The sequence below is a fragment of the Gadus morhua genome, chromosome 15 (assembly GCF_902167405.1).
Source record: "Gadus morhua chromosome 15, gadMor3.0, whole genome shotgun sequence".
Taxonomy (NCBI): Eukaryota; Metazoa; Chordata; class Actinopteri; order Gadiformes; family Gadidae; genus Gadus; species Gadus morhua.
The window spans coordinates 12,055,866-12,077,452 of NC_044062.1; the positions used below are offsets into that span (position 1 = coordinate 12,055,866).

At 48.0% G+C, this 21,587-nt stretch overlaps 1 long non-coding RNA gene across 1 annotated transcript in view; it reads right to left on the reverse strand.

Annotated features, from left to right (window-relative positions):
• LOC115559626 (uncharacterized) overlaps positions 1-19,302 on the reverse strand; it is a 25,838-nt gene extending 6,536 nt beyond the window's left edge. The window contains exon 1 of the long non-coding RNA XR_003979618.1: positions 19,188-19,302. This is a non-coding gene — a long non-coding RNA (uncharacterized LOC115559626). The remainder of the gene's footprint in view (positions 1-19,187) is intronic.
• Between the last annotated feature and the right edge of the window lie 2,285 nt (positions 19,303-21,587).

Here is a 21,587-nt window from a genome sequence, read left to right on the forward strand (position 1 = left end):
TCTCTCTCTCTCTCTCTCTCTCTCTCTCCCGCTCTCTCTCTCTCCCGCTCTCTCTCTCTCTCTCTCTCTCTCTCTCTCTCTCTCTCTCTCTCTCTCTCTCTCTCTCTCTCTCTCTCTCTCTCTCTCTCTCTCTCTCTCTCTCTCTCTCTCTCTCTCTCTCTCTCTCTCTCTGTGCAGACAGATCAGATGACCCCCCTGTGTGGTATAAACCCACTGCCAGGGCAACTCTATTCTTCTCCGGGACTCCAGAGTTGCCGCTTGGCACGCACAATGCCTTGTCATGCAGGACACACCAGATAGAGATTAAATTGTTTCACTTGGGTATGAGTAGGCCGGTTCTTTACTTGTTTGTGTGTGTGTCTGTGTGTGTATGTGTGTGTGTCTTTTGGCAGGAGAATGACGACGGGGAACCTGACAGCCACTTTCATTAGAAATGTCCCCCTGTGTTTCCATATTTGTACACCTCACTGATTAAAAGGAGTTCTCAGCATGTAGTGGAACTACATCCTCTCTAAATGAATACCTTATTGACCTGCTTCATCCCAGATTACCGAACGGTAGTAATGCAGAGACTGAATTTCTCCATGGCGATTCATAAAGTTGATCTTCTTCTTTATCTTTGTCTTATTCTGCAATGTATTTCCTATATACTAAGGTAGGAGGCTATTATGTGTGAGTTCTTCCTGATTCAACATGAGGATGTGAAAATTATCCTTCTACCTATTTTATACCTGACGCTGGTGGAGTTGGCCAGCCAAAACAACCAATGATATTAACAAAACGCTGGTCAAATCATATGCATGGCATGGGTCAAATTGAGGGCCAATTGATTTCATTGATATACATACAAAAGATAGATAGTAAGATGGGTTATAATGACGTGCTACTAGCTTACTAGTTTGGGAGAGGGGAGAGGGACTACAATGACTCGCATTTCCATAATTTCACCAGAGGTGGTGCTGTTCCGGCTGTTGGATTGCTGTTTGCTTGCACTTTAAAGACATAAGATACACTCACACAAACCCTATCTAAACAGGGCCTAATATGGGATTTAAGCACAACTGAAACCCCTTTGGAAGCCAGCCTTCTGGCATCAAGTTCTGTTCAATGAGTGTATAGGTTTATAAAAGTCATGAAGCGGCTTAATATGACAGCATAAAAGTTGATTTTACTCTTATTAATCTATGAGCTAAACAGTCAAGGTACCATTTGTTTAACTTGAGTTGAAGTGGCATTCATCCTCTCCCAGTAGACAATGTTTAGTCCATTAAACATATACAGTATACACACACACACACACACACCTGTATTTATATACAGCTGTTATGCACTGCCCCCCCCCCCACCCCCCCCCCTCCAGCCCTATTTCCTCCCTCGTCGTTTACTGGGCCTGGACAACTGCAGCGCCTGCATGTTCTCAACTCCAGCGTATTGATTAAACTTTTAAATGGCTGCCACATAACCCTGGGCCATCAGGAAGATTAATTTGCGCCAATGTTCATCTGTAATTCATTAGCCATTTATACCCTCCACATCCACACCGGCTATCAGGGAAATGTCCCCCATTTTTCACCCAGGCAGAGCTGCTGCTGGTAGGGGGCGGCGGAGGGGTGGAGATGGAGGTGGGTGGGTGGGGGACCGGAGGTTGCCGGGACCGAAGGGGGAGGCCGGGCTACTATTAAATAGTCTCTCTCAGGCGAGGGCTTCCTTATGGGCTAGTATTTTGGGCTTATTTTTGCTGTTGATTTATTTTCCTTCAAAAGGTCTGACAAAAACCTATTGATATAAGACTGGATGTTTAGGAAGTTACTGTATTTGACTCCTTTATCCAGAGCGTCTTACAGTGAATTATTGTAGAAGTGTAGTGTGTTATAGAGGAGTTGATGTCTACAAGTCCACCGCAGACATTGGCGTTCAAACCCAGAACCTTAACGATGAGAAAAAAAAGCCCCTAAACACCATTAGACTACTCTGCTGCTGCTATTGTCAGCTTGTCTTTACTGCATTTTGATCTGTCTGTTGGAAGAGGAGGAGCTCAGATTGATTACTGCTTGCATAACGGATGTAGCTTAGCATTGCATGGTATAGGCATCGATCGGAGGCGAGAAACAGTCTGTGAAGGCATATTCATTCCTCCAACGACTAAACGGATGAAGCTCTGATGTCATTCCAAATCACTAAATCACTAAGGTATATGCGGCCCTGTCAGATAGACGTTGGTTATGCTGTCGTCACATTCAAAATCATTACATCATGCTATGACATAAATTTGCTATAATTTTCTTGATCTCAACACAACGACAATACTGACTGTTATTCAGATCATTTGATGTATTTCAAAAATCTTACTGGATATTTGTGCAACTAGAGTTTCCTTTAGATTCGAGTCCACAATCTGGTTACAGGTAGACATTGGAGATTAAAACACACTGACCAGTCCTCTATCCTGGCCCCTATACAACTATTTGTTTAAAAATGAGGAACCAAATTCGGGTTTCCCTAATCGACAATTGTCTTGACCTGATCAAATAGGACAGCTGAAGGTGTGATGTGTGAGAGACAACAAATATATTTTTCAATAAATATAAGATGTTGAAAGATGAATAAGAAAGAGGAGCAAGATATGTATTGGAGACAGAAAATAGTGACAGAGAGAGAATGCGAAAGAGAAACATATTAAGTATTTGCCGTGCTAAGCTGAGGTGTTATCAGGGTGAGGTCGTGGGGTCATGGCAACACACCACTGATTAACAACATATAATAACATTTTTACTTGTGATTCACAGCATTATTTCCTTTTGCTTTGCAAACTTGACAGTTATTATACCTTTTATAATAAAAGGTTCTACATATTGTTTGCCATGTATTACGTTATCTTTATTTCGGGAGAAAGTTTGGGTTTCACTTTATGGACCGATAACCTTAGATATAAACAGAACAAATAAGCAGTTCTATCACCCCTCCACAGTAAAGGAAATGGGCTGTTTTAACGGCTCGGTGGCGACAGTTTGCCCTTGAAAAGTGACAATCCATCAATGTCTATTCAGCAAATGACTTGAATCAAAACCGGCAAATGGAGGCTGGCATTATTAATTGATGAGCGAATTACACTCATAACCAGATAAATGCCTATCAGTCTTTGCGCTCCCAGCTTATAAGGAGAAGTGTGGGAAGGAAATTGAATTCTCAGGGACATACATTTTGACTAAGGGAAGAGATTACAGCTGGTGCCTGGTCTAATGGGAAAAAAAAGAGAAGGGGGGGGGTGGGGGAGTGTGAAATTAATTTTGGTGACATTTATTCCACGTTGAACGGGTGGCGAACACTGGTTACAGTCGCTCTGGCGCCCGGAGATAAGAGCTGGCTGCTTTTAGACGGCCGAGGGGCCGTCTTACAAAGTACTAATCCCTTTAAGCACAGCTATCTAGACACACGGGTATCGCGTCGCCGGCGCACCAAGGGTCCAACAGGAAACACTTACTTGCATAAACGTGAATACTCTCCTGTCAGCGCCATTATGACAAGTGGCTTATTTACTGCTTTTCCCGGTTATTGAAAAAGGTATCTCGTCGCCGCTGCTCGGAAAGGAAGACGGTGCGTGTACCCCCCCCCCCTCTAATGACACCGGATGATCATAAACACACTCACACGAGTGGCCTGTTCCCCGACCGTAAACCCACCGCCGACCAATCACTACACAGCGTCGGGGGCCCCGCGTGACACTGATCGATGGTGTTCTTCGTCACACCCAGGAATTCTCATTAAAAGGAAAAAACGCCATGATGAGTGGCTCTGAATGACCCCCCCCCCCCAAAAAAAAAAAGAAAGAAGAAGAGAAAACCGCAATTAGCGATTGGACTGCATCCGCTTAATGGCGCCGTTAATGAGGCCGGGCGGCGACGGCCAGTCCGTGAGGGGGTTTAATCACTGGGACAGGATTCAATAACAAAAAGAGCATTATATTCATCACCAGAGAGCGATAACTTCCGACGCTCGTCGCTTTGACATTGGAGGAAGGGATGAATTAATGATGCTCGGCGTTCCGAACGCATTAAATAATAATTATCGGGCAAAACAGCATGAAAGGGACTGCGTAATGAACCCCATTGTCAGGTCAATTACAAGCACATAAAAAGCGCTCAAAGGGGGGAAGCTGCTCGCGTCGAGATAGCCACGCTCAGAGAAGGACAATGATGGCAATATCAATGAAAGGGACATCGCGGTGTGTAAAACGCTCTTAGTCTGGCAAATAGGTACGGAGACAGAAAAAAAGGAAAAATTGGGGATGAAAGGTTAGAGAGAACATTTTTGTATCTCGGAGGATATACTGTTACAGCCTTTGTTGCTCCGAACTCTAAGCGTTTGTTTAAACACAGTCGCTGGGATTTGTCACCTTTTTCCAAGGGGTATTCCTCACGGGAGGGCCTTGGAATAAAAATGGATGGCGAGAAAAAGAAAAAAAGAAAGAAATGACAACCCCCACGACGATGACAGTGTTTTGTTTGCCGTTGAGACGATGTCGGCGGCTGAGTGCCCTGTTAAGTAAAGCCAACCGCGCAGACAATGATGGACTTTGCGCTTCAGTGGACAAAATGGCACCTCGCTACCTGTCAGCACTAATCTCTGTCAAATCAGAGATGGCCGCCGGTTTGTACCCCACGATAAGAGCCTGCCGGTACGGCTTTGAACACGCACACGCACATGCACGGATGTCTAGTAGGGCCCACTATTAACACACACACATGCCCTCAAAGAAATGGCCGCATTCATTTTAATATATTGACTCTAATCCCAGGGGGCGCATAACGCCATACATATATTCAAAGCCGAGCCAATGAACCGCTACTTGTCTGACTCTAAACACTCTTAACCAGACAACCTCTAGCCTGACACATATCAATACCAATCTGACGCCTGGCTCCCCATTCGTCCCCTGTCGGACCTCCAGCAGCTCCATCCAGCCCTCCAGTCGTCTCAACCCGCTCCCCACTTCACACTCTCTCCCCCCCCCCCCCACCGGCTGCAGACATGCAACACTTATTACCCCTGCATCCCAGCTGGCCTGCTTACTGCCTCACCCGGGCCGAGCCCTCCTTCCCCCGTTATTAGAGTCATCTCAGCGGGCGGGCCGTGACACCTGTTAGGCCAGGGGAGTTCTGTACCTGGGACTGCAGCCTCTCTCAGTGCCTCTCTCTCCCTCCCCACTCCTACTCCCTGCGATCGCCGCTGCTGCCGGCCTGGATGGGTGCCTGGCGAGCCGTACGGTGATCGGACGTGACACGGTGACAGGAAACAGGGACGGAGGCGGAAATAAAAGCGCACCAGGGGGTGAAGCGGGCGGGGGGGGGGGGGGGGGGGGGGGGGGGGGGTGATGGGCAGAGAAAGGTTGAAAGAGAGGGATGGGAGCGGTGGATGATGAGAAAGAGACAGAGGGAGGTAGCGGATGAGATGAGAGAAGTAGAAGAGGTCGCTGAGAGAAAAAGAAAGAATGATAGATGGAAGGATGATGACAGAGAGAGAAGATGATAGGACGACCGAGGATGGAGAGAAAGAGAGAGGGAGTGAGAGAGAGAGAGAGACAGAGGGAAAGAGAGAGAGAGAGAGAGAGAGAGAGAGAGAGAGAGAGAGAGAGAGAGAGAGAGAGAGAGAGAGAGAGAGACAGAGGGAGAGAGAGAGAGAGAGAGAGAGATGGAAAAAGAGAGAGAGAGAGACAGAGAGGGAGGGAGAGGGAGTTAGAGTGAGACAGAGAGGGAGGGAGAGACAGAGCGAGAGAGAGAGAGGGATGGAAAAAGAGAGAGAGAGAGAGAGAGAGAGAGAGAGAGAGAGAGAGAGAGAGAGAGAGAGAGAGAGAGAGAGAGGGAGAGAGAGAGAGAGAGAGAGAAAGACAGAGAGCGAGAGAGAGAGAGAGAGTGTGAGGGAGAGGGAGGGATAGCAAGGAGGAAGCGGAGGAGAAGGTGAGGGTGAGGGTAGTGTGGTGTGGCGGGGTGTCGAGCCCATCAACACGGATGAGCGTTAGCCGAGAGCCACATGTCACAAGCAGGGAGAGCCAGGATCACTCACATTAGGCCTTCACCCGACTGAAACACATCAATCGTGATGGGGGTGGGGGGGGGGGGGGGGGGGGGGTCCTAATCCGAGGGGACGCTGTAAAATATCCGTTACCATGGTGGAGGACCCTCTTTTGTCTTTGTGTGTGTGTGTGTGTGCGTCCCACCCTTCATCCCTCAGTCTGGCTCTCTCGGGCAAACACCAGCCCATCGTGTGCGCGTGCCTCATTTTCACATCTATTCACCTCTGACCGGTTTGCAGGAATGACCCCACAGACTGTGTATGATGGACAAGTCATTGGGTAGACTTTGTTCAAATATTACAAACAAATCAGTCAACAGGCAAAAACGCATGCGTGCGAACCCACAAACACATCCCACTGCTTACATTTTGCCGAGCAAAAGAAAAGAAAAAAACACCGTCATCAGCATCCGGTGTGATAACATGGTCCCGAGACAATGGCTCTGTGACATCACGCCATGCTCCTGCGCCGGTTGGCCCCTCATTCCCGTCACCGCTTCCTCCCACCACAGCGGCCAATCAGGTGCGGGGCAGAGGTGATAATAGACGCGGGGTCGTGCGGTGGCGCTGGTTCCTCGTCTCACCGGGGGGGCCTGTGCCGTATCTGTACAGACAGATGGCTCTACCACCAGTCTGTACTTCTCTTAATTAATATGACTCCACCACGATCACCCAACCCCCCACTGCCCTTCATATTCAGGGAGGAAGTGAAGGAGGGGGGGAGTTGTGAGAGATAAATGGACGAGAGGAGGAGGGGGTGATTAACTGTCGATCTGTCCCTCCCTGTGAAGAATGACCTCGCCTGTTCTTCTTCTCTCCTTCTTCATTCCCTCCCCCCCAAACCCCCTCCTCAAGCACCTCTCCTTTCTTCCTATCCATCTTTCTTTATCTCACTCTCCTCCACGGCTCTTTCCTCTCTGCTGCTTCACTGTGTTCCTCACTCCCCCCCCCCCCACACACACACATTATTTCCCCCTTTTTTTGTCTCCCTCCCTCCCTCCCTCCCTCTTTTCTCTCTTCCCTCCCCCTTCATTATTTCCTTGACCCCCCCCTCCTCCATTTCATACCTCTCGCTCTTTCCTTATCTCCCTCCCTCACTCCCTCCGTCTGTCTCTCTCTCATCCCCCCTCCCCCTCCCCCTCCCAGCCTCGACACCCTCGGACTGTCCTCCTCACCCCTCTCCCCCCCCACCCCTCTCCCCCTCATCCCCTGACAGGTAGAATAATAACGCTCGTACATCACTGCCCTGCAAAGTCCAATAGCCTAAATCTTCACTTGCGTGCCCCTCCCCCCCCCTCCCCCCCTCCCCTCCCCCCCTCCTACATCCACCCCTCACACCAAGACACCCCCCAGCGACTCAATTACTTTATTGACATGTAATCTTCATAAGGAGAGAAATATTGAGCATGTAAGGTCAGCCGGTTATGAAGACATATTATCATATTATCTGCATGGGGGTTGTAGAGGGCCAGGACTTGACAGGGCTAATTATAATGGTCCATGTTTCAGGGCTCACACAGCGGACTGTTTTATGCTTGGCCTGGCTTCCTTGAGCCTCGGCTGAGGTACGGGCAGGGGTGTGGGAATGGGGTACGGGGTGTAGGGGGGAGTTTCCAAATCTAATAGGGGCTGGATGTCTTCTCGGGGGCAGGGGAGTTAATGAGCCAAACGTTATCGGGTACAAATCACGGCGTGTAATTCCCCTCGGCTCGGCCGTCTCGCCTCCATCGTTGGAGCTACGGTACGGACTCGCAGTCCAACACACAGCCCGCGGTAACAGCCCACAAACCTGAACTGGGAGGTCATTCTTTTGGGAGCGAAAGCTGGACAATAAGAACCCAGGAAAACAACCAACTATATTCTGTGTTCCAGCCCCAAGGTGCTGTTTAAACTACAGCAGATATCAGATGTTTATGCTTTGGCCCGGGCAGTTACTCAGCCATAATGGGTTAGGGTTAGAGGGGTGGGGCGGGGGAGAGAGAGGGTGAGAGAGAGAGAGAGAGAGAGAGAGAGAGAGAGAGAGAGAGAGAGAGAGAGAGAGAGAGAGAGAGAGAGAGAGAGAGAGAGCGAGAGAGCCCATGGCTGTGTTATCTCTTTCTCTCTCCCCTCCCAAGGTTATCTGAATATCACCCTCCACTCACAAGCACCACCATTAGGACCTACTGCCTGCTACATAAAGCAAAACAATAATAATATACACAACAGTACATCATAATGTTCCCTCTGCATTACCTGATAGGACCTTGACTTCATTTTATTTTGTTTCTTCCAAAATAGTTTTCACACATTCTTGAAAAATATACAAAAGTCTATAGCTCGTTATTTGCTAACCCGCGATAACATTTGAGTTTTTTTCGTCTTAAGAGGGCACCCAAAAAGCTAGCCCGGCGTTTGGCTAGCCCAAAGACATTGCCTTCTCAGGGTCACAGAATGCCCACCAAGACCCCACCACCAGACATTGAATGAATTTGTTTTATTTCTCGCCTAAACCGTTGCCGTTGCCGTTGCCATCTCTCTCTCTCTCTCTCTCTCTCTCTCTCTCTCTCTCTCTCTCTCTCTCTCTCTCTCTCTCTCTCTCTCTCTCTCTCTCTCTCTCTCTCTCTCTCTCTCTCTCTCTCTCTCTCTCTCTTTCCTCTCTCCCTCTCTCTCTCTCTCTCTCTCTCTCTCTCTCTCTCTCTCTCTCTCTCTCTCTCTCTCTCTCTCTCTCTCTCTCTCTCTCTCTCTCTCTCTCTCCAGCTGCCGGAGTCTTAACTTTTAATTGTGCCCCCCGGAAAGGTGTACACAGCAGTGCAGATGGAGCGGCTTCGGCCAAACGTTGCCATAGGGCTGCAGTCGAAACAGAGACACACACTGGAACTTTTGTTTGTTTGTTCATACATGGAGACATTCTCATACTTTTATTTTGAAAGTATGCATGGATTATTTTTGTTAACCTTCCACGTCATTTCTTAGATTTGAGAAATATATCGGTCATTGAAACAATGTAATCCATAAATGTATATATATATTTTCTAATTGTTTATTTCAGAATTTCCTATAATTTATAAATTCATTATATTGGCAGTGACACAATATTGAAGTCTATAAATGTGTATATTTCCATATTCCATATTTTTTTTCTTATTGTTCTACATAAGGTTTTATATTTTTAACATTCATCAATGATACAAATATTTGAAATGATACAAAATGAGTCTAAATTAAAATCAACCAATTTATATGTTTCCATATTGTGTGATGTGTGAGTCCATATTCAATGAGCTGATTTCATGAAACACTTCAGAGACAAACTCCTCCTTTTTCCCAGAGAAGAGCCCAGACCAGAGCCCATAGCCGAGCGGAGACGCTGAGAGGTCAGAGGGCGAGGCTCTGAACGAGAGTCCACCCAGAGGGTTAGACTGCAGTAAAAGCAGCCCACCAAATCACTGCAATCTGGAATAAATTCATATCTGCGACCCTAAATGACTCTGTCTATCCAATCATCTGCCAGCGTGGCGGCCCGTCACAAAAGATCTAGTGATCAAATAATGACAGTGAAATAACTTGTCGGCTCGCATTATGCTGACAGAAGGACCTGCTCCTGTGGCTCACAGACGTCCTCTGCAGATCTGTCTGACAGATAGAAGAAAAAAATAAAGGTTGGGTTTGAACTCCCCGGGATTTCTGTGACCTGGCTCTTATATGTGTGTGTGATCTTTTTTTTTTTTTTACAAAGTGGAATATTTAAAGCGGTGTAGCAGACTGTAAAAGACACACCGGCCTTTAAGATTTGTCTTTATAATCGAAGTGACATTCGAACGTTTCCACCCATTGGCCGGAAAGCGGTGCACTGCGACCTGCGATAGTGCTCTGATTGCTACCCAGATTTAAAGAGAATTAAAGGTGGCTTTACGTTCTGCGTTTGAACCACATTGTCTGCAGTCCTCTCGTCAAGATCTGCTGGTCCCTACCTAGTCATGAATGACATGTATCTAAATGAATCACTGTCATCTCCTGGAGAGAAGCATCTGCTAAATGACTAATTAATACTAAATAAAACTGCAGCACCACATAAAGAAGCCAAAACGTAATAGACGGATTTCCTGTAGAAGGAAAGCGACTCTCTCTTCCTCTCCCTTCACAAGCAACAAATTCACACGCGGCTTTTCCAACACGGCTCCGTGCCGTCGCGATGAATAATCTGAATAGCAGTTAATGTGAGCTATGCCGATGCCCTGACAATAGTTTGCGCTCAGACATCACAGCTTAGTGTCTCTCAATTGTATATTGATGCGGGGGGCGGCTGGCGATAAATCACTGGCTTCGCCGTTGAGCGGGAAAACAGTTTAGACAACGGCCCAATGGAGCTTAGCGTAATTGACAGATGAGTTTGGCTCCGTCTGCAACAACAGCACTGAGGATATCTGGTATGTATGTGTGTGTGTGTGCGTGTGTGCACGTGTGTGTGTACTGTATAAATGAATATGTTGTCGTTGTTGTTTGAAGTTCAAAACACAGGTGTGAGTGATTGTTTGTGTGAGTCTGCGTGAGTGTGTGTTTGTGTATGTGTTTTCGCGTGTGTTTGCATGCATTTAAGTGCGTGTACTACATCAGGTTGCGTGTGTGCGCGGCTGCGCGCATATCTGTATAAGTATGTGCGTGAGTGTGTGTGAGTGTGCTTTCCCTGGCGTATTCACCAGGAACACAGTGTACGTTCAGCGGCGATCAGAAGTGGATGATTGTACTGCGCCCAGGCCGCTGGCCGTTACTGCAGTGCATATTGCTGTTTTAAATGATCTATACTTGTCCCCTTCTTTTTTTTTTTTTAAACTGCACCAGTGATTATATGAGCGAGCCGGGCCTGCGTTTACACCCCTGGCCTGACAGAGGGGTTGGGTGATGTAGCGTGGTTGTTAAGCCATGCAGAATGTGTTGTCACCCTGCATGATGGACTGTCCACCAAGGGGACTGGAATCTAATTTGTTGGAGCCATTAAAAGGAGTCGGCTGGAAGGCATGTTTTCATCTTGAATTATTACTGACGGAGATCAGTTGCCCCCCAAGATCCAATCAAATCCAAATTTAATTCATGCAAAAAAAATAAGACGGGCATCAAGGATACAGGCACAGAGCTGTACGCACATAAACCAACATGCTTAATATTGTCCACAATCTTTAGTCATGCTTCCACGAACGCCAGGAAATATGAAAAATTTGTCCTTTTGGATATTCCTCTGTAAACACCACAGGTTTTCGTACAATAATTATAAAGCTATTAGGGAGGTATTCTGGTGGCATCTCCTCGCCTCTCCACGATGACAAGTTGTCTAGCATCTGCCACAGTATTAGTGGCTCTTCATCAACATGAAGGCTAGTCACCCGCCCAACAGCCCACACACACAGGCACACACCCCCCGCCGCGCACACACACACACACACACACACACACACACACACACACACACACACACACACACACACACACACACACACACACACACACACACACACACACACACAACCCGTAACAGCGCGCTGGGCCATTTGTTTCAAGGGTTACGAACACAAAAGAAAACGCGTGGACCCTCGATCCATCCTGCTGTAAAAATACCCCGGAACCATCTGGCCATCGCGGCCCCCCGTCATAAATTACCATGATGGACTTCCAACCTACGCAGACCAGGAGGGCCTCCGCCTCCTCCTCCGCCTCCACCGCCTCCTCCTGCTTCTCCTAACTTCTGGCACGCGGGATGAGGAGAACGGAGGAGTTAGACAGGGGTGATGGAGGGGAGAGGAGGTGGGGGGTGTGGGGGGACGACGACGACGACTCAAGACTCAAGACCAGGGCTCAGATATCCTGAACGACCGGGGCAACAAATCATGGCGGAACATGAATAATCGTTTGACTGCATTAGCAACCCCTTCCACCCCACCTTCTCCCCCCTTTTTTCATGGCGGACTCCTGCAGTATGGTCGATCCATTTGGTTTGATTTATGCAGTGCTGCGTTTTCCTGAGAGTGGCCGTCGCGACTGGGAAGCGGACCAAGAAAAGGCCCGTGTTATTGCAGCAGCAAGCTCGGGCTCCGGGGTTTTGCAGGGAAAAACTTGTGTCCTTGTCTATCCGTTTGACATATTGCTCGCTGCTCGCCACTGTTTGGGCAGTTTGAGAGTACTTTCTGAAATGGGTTAGTCTGATTGGCTCTTTATAAACCAGGAAATGATACAGGATTGGCTGCGATGGGAATGAAGGGGAGTATTATTTCAGAGAGTGGTGGGGTGGTGGGGGGTGAATATGTCCCCAATGGGGGAAGAACAGTTCAAAGTTTTGTTTTATATTATTCCAGCTGGTTCCGATGAATTATAGTAAGGCTAAGGCGCTTAACAAGGTTTAATATGATCCTTTTCATCATTATTAATATTATAATAAAGAAACAATGTGAGTTTAGTTGATGGACTGAAACAAATTACATGCCAAAAAATAAATCGTTAAAAAGTGATTCATCCTTTCAGATTATGTAAAAAACAACCACACTCTCATTTCCTTTGTTGCAGTGACTTAAAATAACTCCGCTCTCAAACGTCACATTTGATCCGTGCACTAAGTGGCAACATTATTCTACAGTTTAGATCCCCTTTTAGTCAAAAACACATCTGTCTCATTTACAACCCTGACTCTTTTAATAAGCATCCCTTAATAACGACGAGAGACGGAAAAGAGAGGGAGAGGGTGAGGGAGAGAGCGAGAGGCAGAAATGTTTACTTTTAAAAGCAAAGCAGAAAAACCTGGCTTACAAACAAACACCTCAGAATAAAACAAAGACGGGGCCCGACACAGGAACCTGACAGCAATATCTCTCCGCTTGGAAGTCACGGCTGTTCGCTTCCGACATCGTTTTAAGAACTCAGGGCTCTCTGGAGAGAGAGAGAGAGAGAGACTCACTCGGTCGACATCAAACGGAAAAAGGTAAAAAAATAATAAAAAGAGAAAAAAATAAAAACAATAGTGTCACTGACATTCTCCCCTACAAAACCTGGCACAAACAGAATTATTCAGACAGAGAAAGAGTGAGGGAGGGAAGAGAGAGAGAGAGAGACAGAAAGAGCGAATGAGGGACTGAGAGAGAGAGAGAGAGACAGACAGATCGACAGAGAGAGAGATCGTTTAAAAGAAGAGAGAGAGCGAGCGAGCATCAGAGAGAGGGAGAGAGATGCCATCAGTTAACGTAGGCATGAAGACTGGTGGTGGAAGGCGCCGGTTTCAAAGCAGTTCAGGAGTGCCGGGGCGGGGAGCTCCACAGTTGAAAGTGTCAGGGAAGTTATGGAGGTTCTCTGGGCGTTTAATCGAGTCGGTGTGGGGGGAGGAAATGGAATAGAAGAGGCAGATTTTGAAGGGGCTCATCGTCACTGTACCGAGGCTGGGGTGGAAGGGGAGTTTGCATTCCTTTTTTTTGGATTACTGGTTCCAATTTGGCTCTCTGTCCTTTCTTTTCAAAGTCATAATCATGGTCTCTCTCTCTCTCTCTCTCTCTCTCTCTCTCTCTCTCTCTCTCTCTCTCTCTCTCTCTCTCTCTCTCTCTCTCTCTATCACACTCTCAAGTGCTATCTGGATTCTCTCACTCCCTCCTCATCCATCCCAATAGTATCCCAACTCTCTCTCTCCTCATCCATCTCCACAGTCTCTCTCACATCCAACCGCCATAGTCTCTCTCTCACTCTCCTATCCTGTGAGCATTGTAAGATGTAATAAATAATCCGAGGTGTTGCCATTGTCTTCGTCCCAGTACGTCAGCTCTATAGGCTTTCATGTACCCCCGTGTTTGAAAGCTGACCACACTTGATCCGTAAAATACCACCCTCTGAGGAGAAGCTTCAGAGAGAGGGCTCGTTACTGATAGATGTGTTGTGTGACCCCTCATTCAGTTGAATTAAATCAACTACGCACGAGACAGTTCAAGGTTTCTTTTCAAATCATCCTATCGGTTAGGGGAGGGGAAGGGGGGGGGGGGCTGTATATAGGCTGCTTTCATTGCACCCTGAGAGAGCTACAGTAGATAGGATCTGGGGCTCAGTAGGCCAGGCACAAGCACACCAACAAACACCACACACAGATTTAGAATTAAGTGTTTCTCATTGTTGCCAGGGTTATTGGCAGTAATAGTATTAATACTTTCCATTTATTATAGGCCTTATTCAATACTGAAATAAAAAACCTTCCAACTTCCATTTCCTCTCTGTGTAAAGTTCTACTAACAACCAAAAACAAGGCCACAAGACGCAATAATGGAGCATTAAGTCATCAGTCAGACGCCTCCCTCACGGCCATGTGTCCTCGCCATGACAACCCCTAAGAATCAGCACCAGCAACTCTCCTCATCCATTAGATTAGCTACCCATCCAGATGTCTTCTGCAGTAAGAGGGGTAGGGAGAAGGAGAGGGTGGAGCAGGAGAGAGAGAGAGAGAGAGAGAGAGAGAGAGAGAGAGAGGGAGAGGGAGAGGGAGAGAGAGAGAGAGAGAGAGAGAGAGAGAGAGAGAGAGAGAGAGAGGAGAGGGAGAGGGAGAGAGAGAGAGAGAGAGGGGAGAGAGAGAGAGAGGGGAGAGAGAGAGAGAGAGAGAGAGAGAGAGAGAGAGAGAGAGAGAGAGAGAGAGAGAGAGGAGAGAGAGAGAGAGAGAGAGAGAGAGGGGGGGGGGGGGGGAGAGAGAGACAGAGAGAGAGAGAGACAGAGAGAGAGAGAGAGAGAGATAGAGAGGGAGAAAGAGAGAGAGAGAGAGAGGGAATGGAGGGTGGAGGCACCAGCAGCAGCAGCAGGTGTAGAACACCCAGAGTACCAGCTGAGCCCTAAAAGGCAGTGCTTAGCACCCTCCTCTCCGTCATCTGGCCTCTCCCCTGCCCCCCCCCCCTCGCGACCTGACAGCCCCATTCCTCATCATTTACCCCTGATTCTGGCAACCGCAAAATAAAAAACAGCCCCAACCCCCCCCCCCCCCCCCCCCCTCTCTCTTAATGGGGCTGCTCTGAACGCTTCCAGATGTGTTGTTCATTTGTTGTGTTTATACTATAGATTGGATCAGCTCCCATCGCTCCAGCTCTCTGTTTTAACCCACTCGTTTTTTTCACTTATTTATTTATTTTTGTATTCCCCCCCCCCCCCCCCCCCCCCTCCCCCCCAAACAGCCAAACAAATGTCAGATGTCCCAAGGGTGGGGGGTCACAGAAAAATCTTTTAGTTTAGTTTTCTTTTGCGTGTTTGTGTGTGCGTGCGTGTTAGTGTGTGTTTGTTTGTTTGGTGTGGTTGGTTTATTTGAAATCTGCTATCCCTCTAGGGGGTTTGCTAACAGTTGCGCACCATTTGAGATGCATACATTCAGAGTAGTTGCAGGCAGGCCAAGCACTCGCAAGATCAGAAGGGCCCCAGGCGTTCACAATGCATGCAGCATTTCAGCTGTATCTTTCTTCGGTTATCTCTCTCTTTGTGTCGTTTTGCTGAGATATCGCTATCGTTTCCGGGCGTCACTGCTAAGCAAAGTGATCCCTGAACCCTGTTACCTGTGCAGAGACGCATAACACCCTGAAATGCTGAGAAAAACATAAAAGAAAAACATGACTTACAAAAATACATGAAGCGTGAAGATCAAACAACGGAATATGAACTACTGTTTCCTTATTTTGTTGTACCACTATAATAAGTCGAATAAAAATCGGATAATCAAAGTTCAAACAAAAATCACCTCATAAAAATAAATGAAAGCATCTTGTATACACGACATGTTCTGCTTTTACTTGAACTGATTTCGTACTTGGAGGCACAGTGGGAGGAAAGCCGGGGGGGTTTGTTGTGAAGTGGGACTGAGCGCTGGGCTGTGTTGGTCTGGTGTGGACCACAGACATCCGGTACCGGGAGGAAGGGCCTCTGCAGGTCCCGGGTTCAGATCCAGAGCTGAGCCGACAGCAGGACCAGGCGAGGGAGGAGGAGAGGGCAGAGGAGGACTCTGAGGAGAAGGCTCCTCAGGCCGACTTCTTCCAGACACCCGACGCCCCTTTTGCACCGCCTCCTCCTCCTCATCATCCAAGCTACAACCCCGCTGCCTTCTACAAGATGTATTTTGTCCAGTGTTCACTCCATCTTCTCTCTCTCTCCCTCTACTTTCTTTAGCTTACTCATGCTATTTCCTCTTTTTTTCTTTTCTTATCTGTTCTCTAGCGCTCTCTCGTTCATCCGTCTTGCTCTGTGAAGCTCTTTTCTTTTCATTGCTCCTATCGGTTCCTCCCTCCCTCTCTCCCCCTCTCTCTCCCCCCCTCTCTCCCCCTCTCTCTCCCTCTCCTTTTACTTTAATGATCCTTCGCTCCGCCGGTTGTCTGACCTGGGCTGTGAGGCAGTAGGTGGAGGTCTTAGACCGCCTCTCGTTCCCCGTCGCCACTCCGCCCGCACCCTGCCCCCCCCCCTGTCTCCTTTAGGTTGGATCCACAAACCCGACAAAGGCAGGTGAGGGTGGTCGGGTGGGGGGGGTGGGGAGGCGGTGGTCTTATCCCCTCCATGTCTCCAGCCGGCTCTCCCGCGGCAGCCACTGACCTGCCAGAGATGGCCCTCCTTAGGGGGGCTCCGAGCCAGCGTAATTACCTCTGGCACCTGGGCCCCGGGGCCTCCACACAGGTGACATTAGCGGGACGGGGGGACGGGGGGACGGGGGGACCCTCCTTCAGCACCTGACAGGACCCTGTCCGACCTGCTACGGGTCTGCTGGTTTGCGAAGGCCAAGCTACAACAGGACAGTATATGCCCCCTACTCTGCTGGCTAATACTCGTTGTACACACACACACACAAACACACACACACACACACACACACACACACACACACACACACACACACACACACACACACACACACACACACACACACACACACACACACACTGACAACCGATGACCGAGTTCAGGAAGTAAATCAAAAGTTCTCTCTTAATGTTTCGTTTGGCCGGGATCTGTAGTATCAATTTGTGATCGGCTAAATCCAAGCTCATCCTACACAGTATGTGCCCCCCTACTCCCCCTACTCTCCAAGCTAACACATAACCACACTCACATACGACCAAGTTCCGGACAAAAAGATAGTAAATCAAAAGATCTCTCCTCAATAAATAAGCCAGGCCGACACAACGACGTACAGTTAAAAAAAAAATAAAGTCTGTCGCGAAACCAATGTATTTTAGTAGCACCCACTATACCGCGGTTAGCAAGTAGCGTCTCTCTAAGGGGGCGAGCGGCTGGTTTTCCCTTGCGTTCGCATCGTGGGGACGTAACTGGGACACAGCGGCATGTCCCCGCGTGCCACGGGAGGGAGGAGAGTGTGTTTAAGGGGGAGCGGGGATAAATAAAGCGCGGCACGGGGAGGCAGGCACATAAAGAGGAGGTGAAGGGCGAAGATGAAGGCTGTGTTATCTAAAGCTGCAGCGCCGCGTCATAAAAATAACAAATGGCGACTGTCACTTCCGCCGTGCTCCGATCTGAAACAAGGCAGAGGGAGGAGGCTGGAGCGGGGGGGGGGGGATACTTCATGTGTCCGATGCGCTCACCTATTAATGGACTGTTCTTAGCCGGGTCTGATTATGACAAAGCACTCGGGCCTTCCATCACCGTTGCGAACCCCCCTCTCACCCCCCCCCCTCTCACCCCCCACCAATCGTGACATAGATATGTCCTTGGCAACCACTGTGGATGTGTGTGTGTGTGTGTGAGGGCGGGGTTGTCTACGTGTGTGTGTGTGTGTGTGTAGGAGAAGGTATGCAGGTGTGTGTTGAAGTGTGGGGCTGTGTGAATGTGTGTGTGTCTGTCTGTGTGTGTGTGTGTGTGTGTGTGTGTGTGTGTGTGCATGAATGCGTGCAGAGCTTTGTGTGTTTGTACACGTTTGTGTGCAGAGGTGTCTATACGTGTGCAGAGTTGTGTGTGTGTTTGTGCGTATGTGTGTGCAGAGTTGTGTGTATGTGTGTGTGTGTGTGTGTGTGTCTGGGCGGCGGGGGTATATTCAGTGGGAATCAGCGCAGGGTTGCGATTGCTCCTGACTGTTGACCCCTGCAGTGGAGGTCCAGGCATCACGAGGGTCTGTTGGTTTAACATGGCGGACTGTGATGGATGTCCCAGGAGAACCAGGCTCCTGCAGGGGAGGCGGTACTGCTGTAATATCACCAAGAGCCACACGCTAAACGCCAGACTGCGGAGGGCACTCTACAAACCTAGATTTCTGTCCCCTGGTACATGTTTTCAGACAATAGGAATGAAAGAAAAAGGTAATGCTACATATAAATTGGGGTCGTTTAGTCGTTAATAGTTGAACTCTGGGTTCAAACCAGTAGGCTATTAAGAGAAAGATGCCTAACTCGTACTTGCTAATTAATAACATGTATGGTAGATTCATTGTAATTCACTCTGGACAAAAAGTGTCTGCTTAATAGTATACTGTTGACTAAAAGCTGTGAAGTGAAAGCTGTCTTTGCGTTGCTGTTTATAATAGTTTGAATCAAATAATTCTTCATTGATTACACTGCAAGATCCTTGGTGGTAAAGATAGAGCACGTCAATTAAATATATCAGTCATACAGGATGAGCCCCAGAGGTCATACTATACACACATTCTCCCACACACAGATATTCAGATCAATACAGCAAAACTACAACTGATATCTTAAGATTGGTTCCCACTATCAATATATTAACTAGATGAAATCTGATCGATATGAACGTATGTTGAGGAACACACAAGCTTAAGTGTCAAGTTCACACGTTTCCCACTCATTGCCACTGCTACAGTTATGGATTACCAGCTCCTAGCTATCTCTAGTGCAATACTATGTATTGTATATTATGCATAAATAAAATACATATTTAGGCTTTGAGGGGAGCCCTAGTTGTGTTCAATATGTTGTGGTTTAGCACCTCGATGTTCTCCATTTTATGTTGTTTATCTATGCCGTAAAATTAGCTCAACCGCTACGTGCTCAGCGTGTTCCAACCGCTTCTAACCGGTTTGTGCGGAGGAGCATGTCTGAAAAGGTCATGTGGTCGTTGGGTCTGTTGTGGGAGGGTGGATTTGAAGGGGATTGGGGGGGGGGGGGGGGGGGGGGGGGGGGGGGGGGGGGTATTACCTTTGTGGTTCCTAGGGTCCCTGGAACCCTGAGGTAGAGGAGTGTAGGGCAGAGGGCTGGCCACCGATGTGGCCTCTACGGAGACCTGGGGAGAGGGAGGGAGACAGACAGACAGACGGTAAGCTGAATAAATACTTGGATGCTGAGATGCGGGGGGGGAGGGGGGTAGGGAATGGGGTTGGAGTGGGGGGTGCTAGGAGCTGGAGGGGTCGACAGGGTGAAAAATGACAAGTATCCGCCACTGTGCCTGACCGCTGAGCGGGTCTTAAATCATCAGAGAGGGGCAGCAGCACACCAGGCCTGCTTTCATGACTGAACACGGTAGGTCAAGTTTCATTACAGAGCCCGAGCTGCTGCTGCTGCTGCTGCTGAACAACAAGGGTAGAAGGAGGAAAAGATGGAGGAGGAGGAAGAGGAGGAAGAGGAGGAAAATAAAGAGGACAAAGAGGAGAAGGAGGATAATTAGAAGAGGCAGCAGGAGACGCTAACCCCTGCTTCTGAAGATCAGTCCATCTACCTGGACCTGGTCAGGGGTCGAAAGGTCAGCTAAGGTGTGGGGGGGGGGGTCCCTTAACTCATCCATGACCCCACAGAGGGTTCAACCCAAGGCTAGGTGTCGCTCACTGTTCCAGGCTAAATGTAGCACTGGTATGAGGGGTCATTCCAACAGATGGCAAGGACAGCAGGCTTCTTCCACAAGCCTTTGAGAGGAATCATTTTACATACATGTTAAAAGTATTAGGCTCTTTCAAAATTGATTATTTTGTTGTGTCGGATTTACATTCATGCACGGATATAAGGACAGAAAATTGGCACAAATTAATGGCTACATATGGAGATGGGCTTAAGGAAATAGTAAACTAAACAGAAACAATTTGGAAATCTTTCTTTACTATTGACTACATGGGAATTACTTAAAAAGAAGGAGGAGATATCGTTTTTTAAGCACGTCACACAAATATGTTATGTGAAATAGTCCAAAAAGGTTACTAGTTTGACAGTTGGAAGCAGACAGGGGTACAACATGTCAGAAAGAGGTACTGGACTAGATGGAGTTCAAGCTCAGACTTTGTTCCCCTGAAAGGTCAACAGCATCTTGTGCTAATGTTTTGGTTCTTTTTTTACTCTCTCTCTCTCTCTCTCTCTCTCTCTCTCTCTCTCTCTCTCTCTCTCTCTCTCTCTCTCTCTCTCTCTCTCTCTCTCTCTCTCTCTCTCTCTCTCTCTCTCTCTCTCTCTCTCTCTCTCTCTCTCTCCCTCCCTCCCCTCCCTCCCTCTCCTTAGTGGTGGAGCCCGTCGTTTATCACGACACTGCGATATCTGATGCCTTTGCAGAAATGCTCTCTCGCGGAGAAGGAATTCACTAGGGCCTTTAATCATACCTGCAGTACCAACTGACAAATGCACATTAGAGAGGCTTTCAGACAGTGTTTTTTTCCCACCATCCACGTGGCCTTGATGCTGCTCTGCATGCTCGTGCATAACCTTGAGGAATGGAACGGTCCGTGTTGTTCAATGGAAACATATTCTTCTTGTAGAGCAACGTGGTGATTTCAAAAAATGACCACATAATGTCTCCTCAGATAGCTCAGATCATCTCTCAGATTCATTAATGCGCCTTCAGCGCACGCCTCAGATTACAGCAAGCTTTACAAGCTTTTACAACAAAACACAATGCAAAGGAATTGTGTTTGTCAACGCTGTGTCTTTGAATGTACGGTAGACTTTGAGTCTACCATTGAAGAGCCACAGTAACATTTTATATTCCGACACTTTTTCCCAAAGTGGGAACAATAACAGCGTGAAATCCAAATTGGAGTCAGTTCAATAACTTCCATGTGCTGAAAGTCTCAAAATAAATAACCAAAATAATAAATATATAAATAAATGCATTGAAAGTCATCATAAAGTCAACAGAAACGCGGCACGATAAAACGTGTCAGACGCCCGTGCCTCTATATATCAACATGTTTGTCTCTCAGTCCCAGCGCTGCTCAAATCAATCCCATAGTCGGCGCTCCTCAGAACCACAACTGCTGCTTTGAAGTGCTGTGGTGGTGAGCAGCCGTGCGTGGAGCTAAGTCCTCCAACAGAGCTTGATTAACGGCGCTGTTTGTCCTCTCTGTTTGCCGTACTTCTCTTCTTCCTCCTGGAGCCGGCTCAGATCGCTGGCCCATGGCTGCCTCATTTCCTGCACTGCCTTGAAGATCAGAAAGCTAGAGGGATGGCTGGGTTAGGAGAGGGATGGGTGGGCAGGAGAGGGGTCCCTTTGGCCTCTTCGGTCCCGGGCCAAGCCCCGTACTTATCCCGCTCTTTGTCCCACAATTAATCTCCCCAGTTGCCAACATTATTAACACCTACCCCCACCACACACACACTGAGCAGTGTATGTGTGTGTGTGTG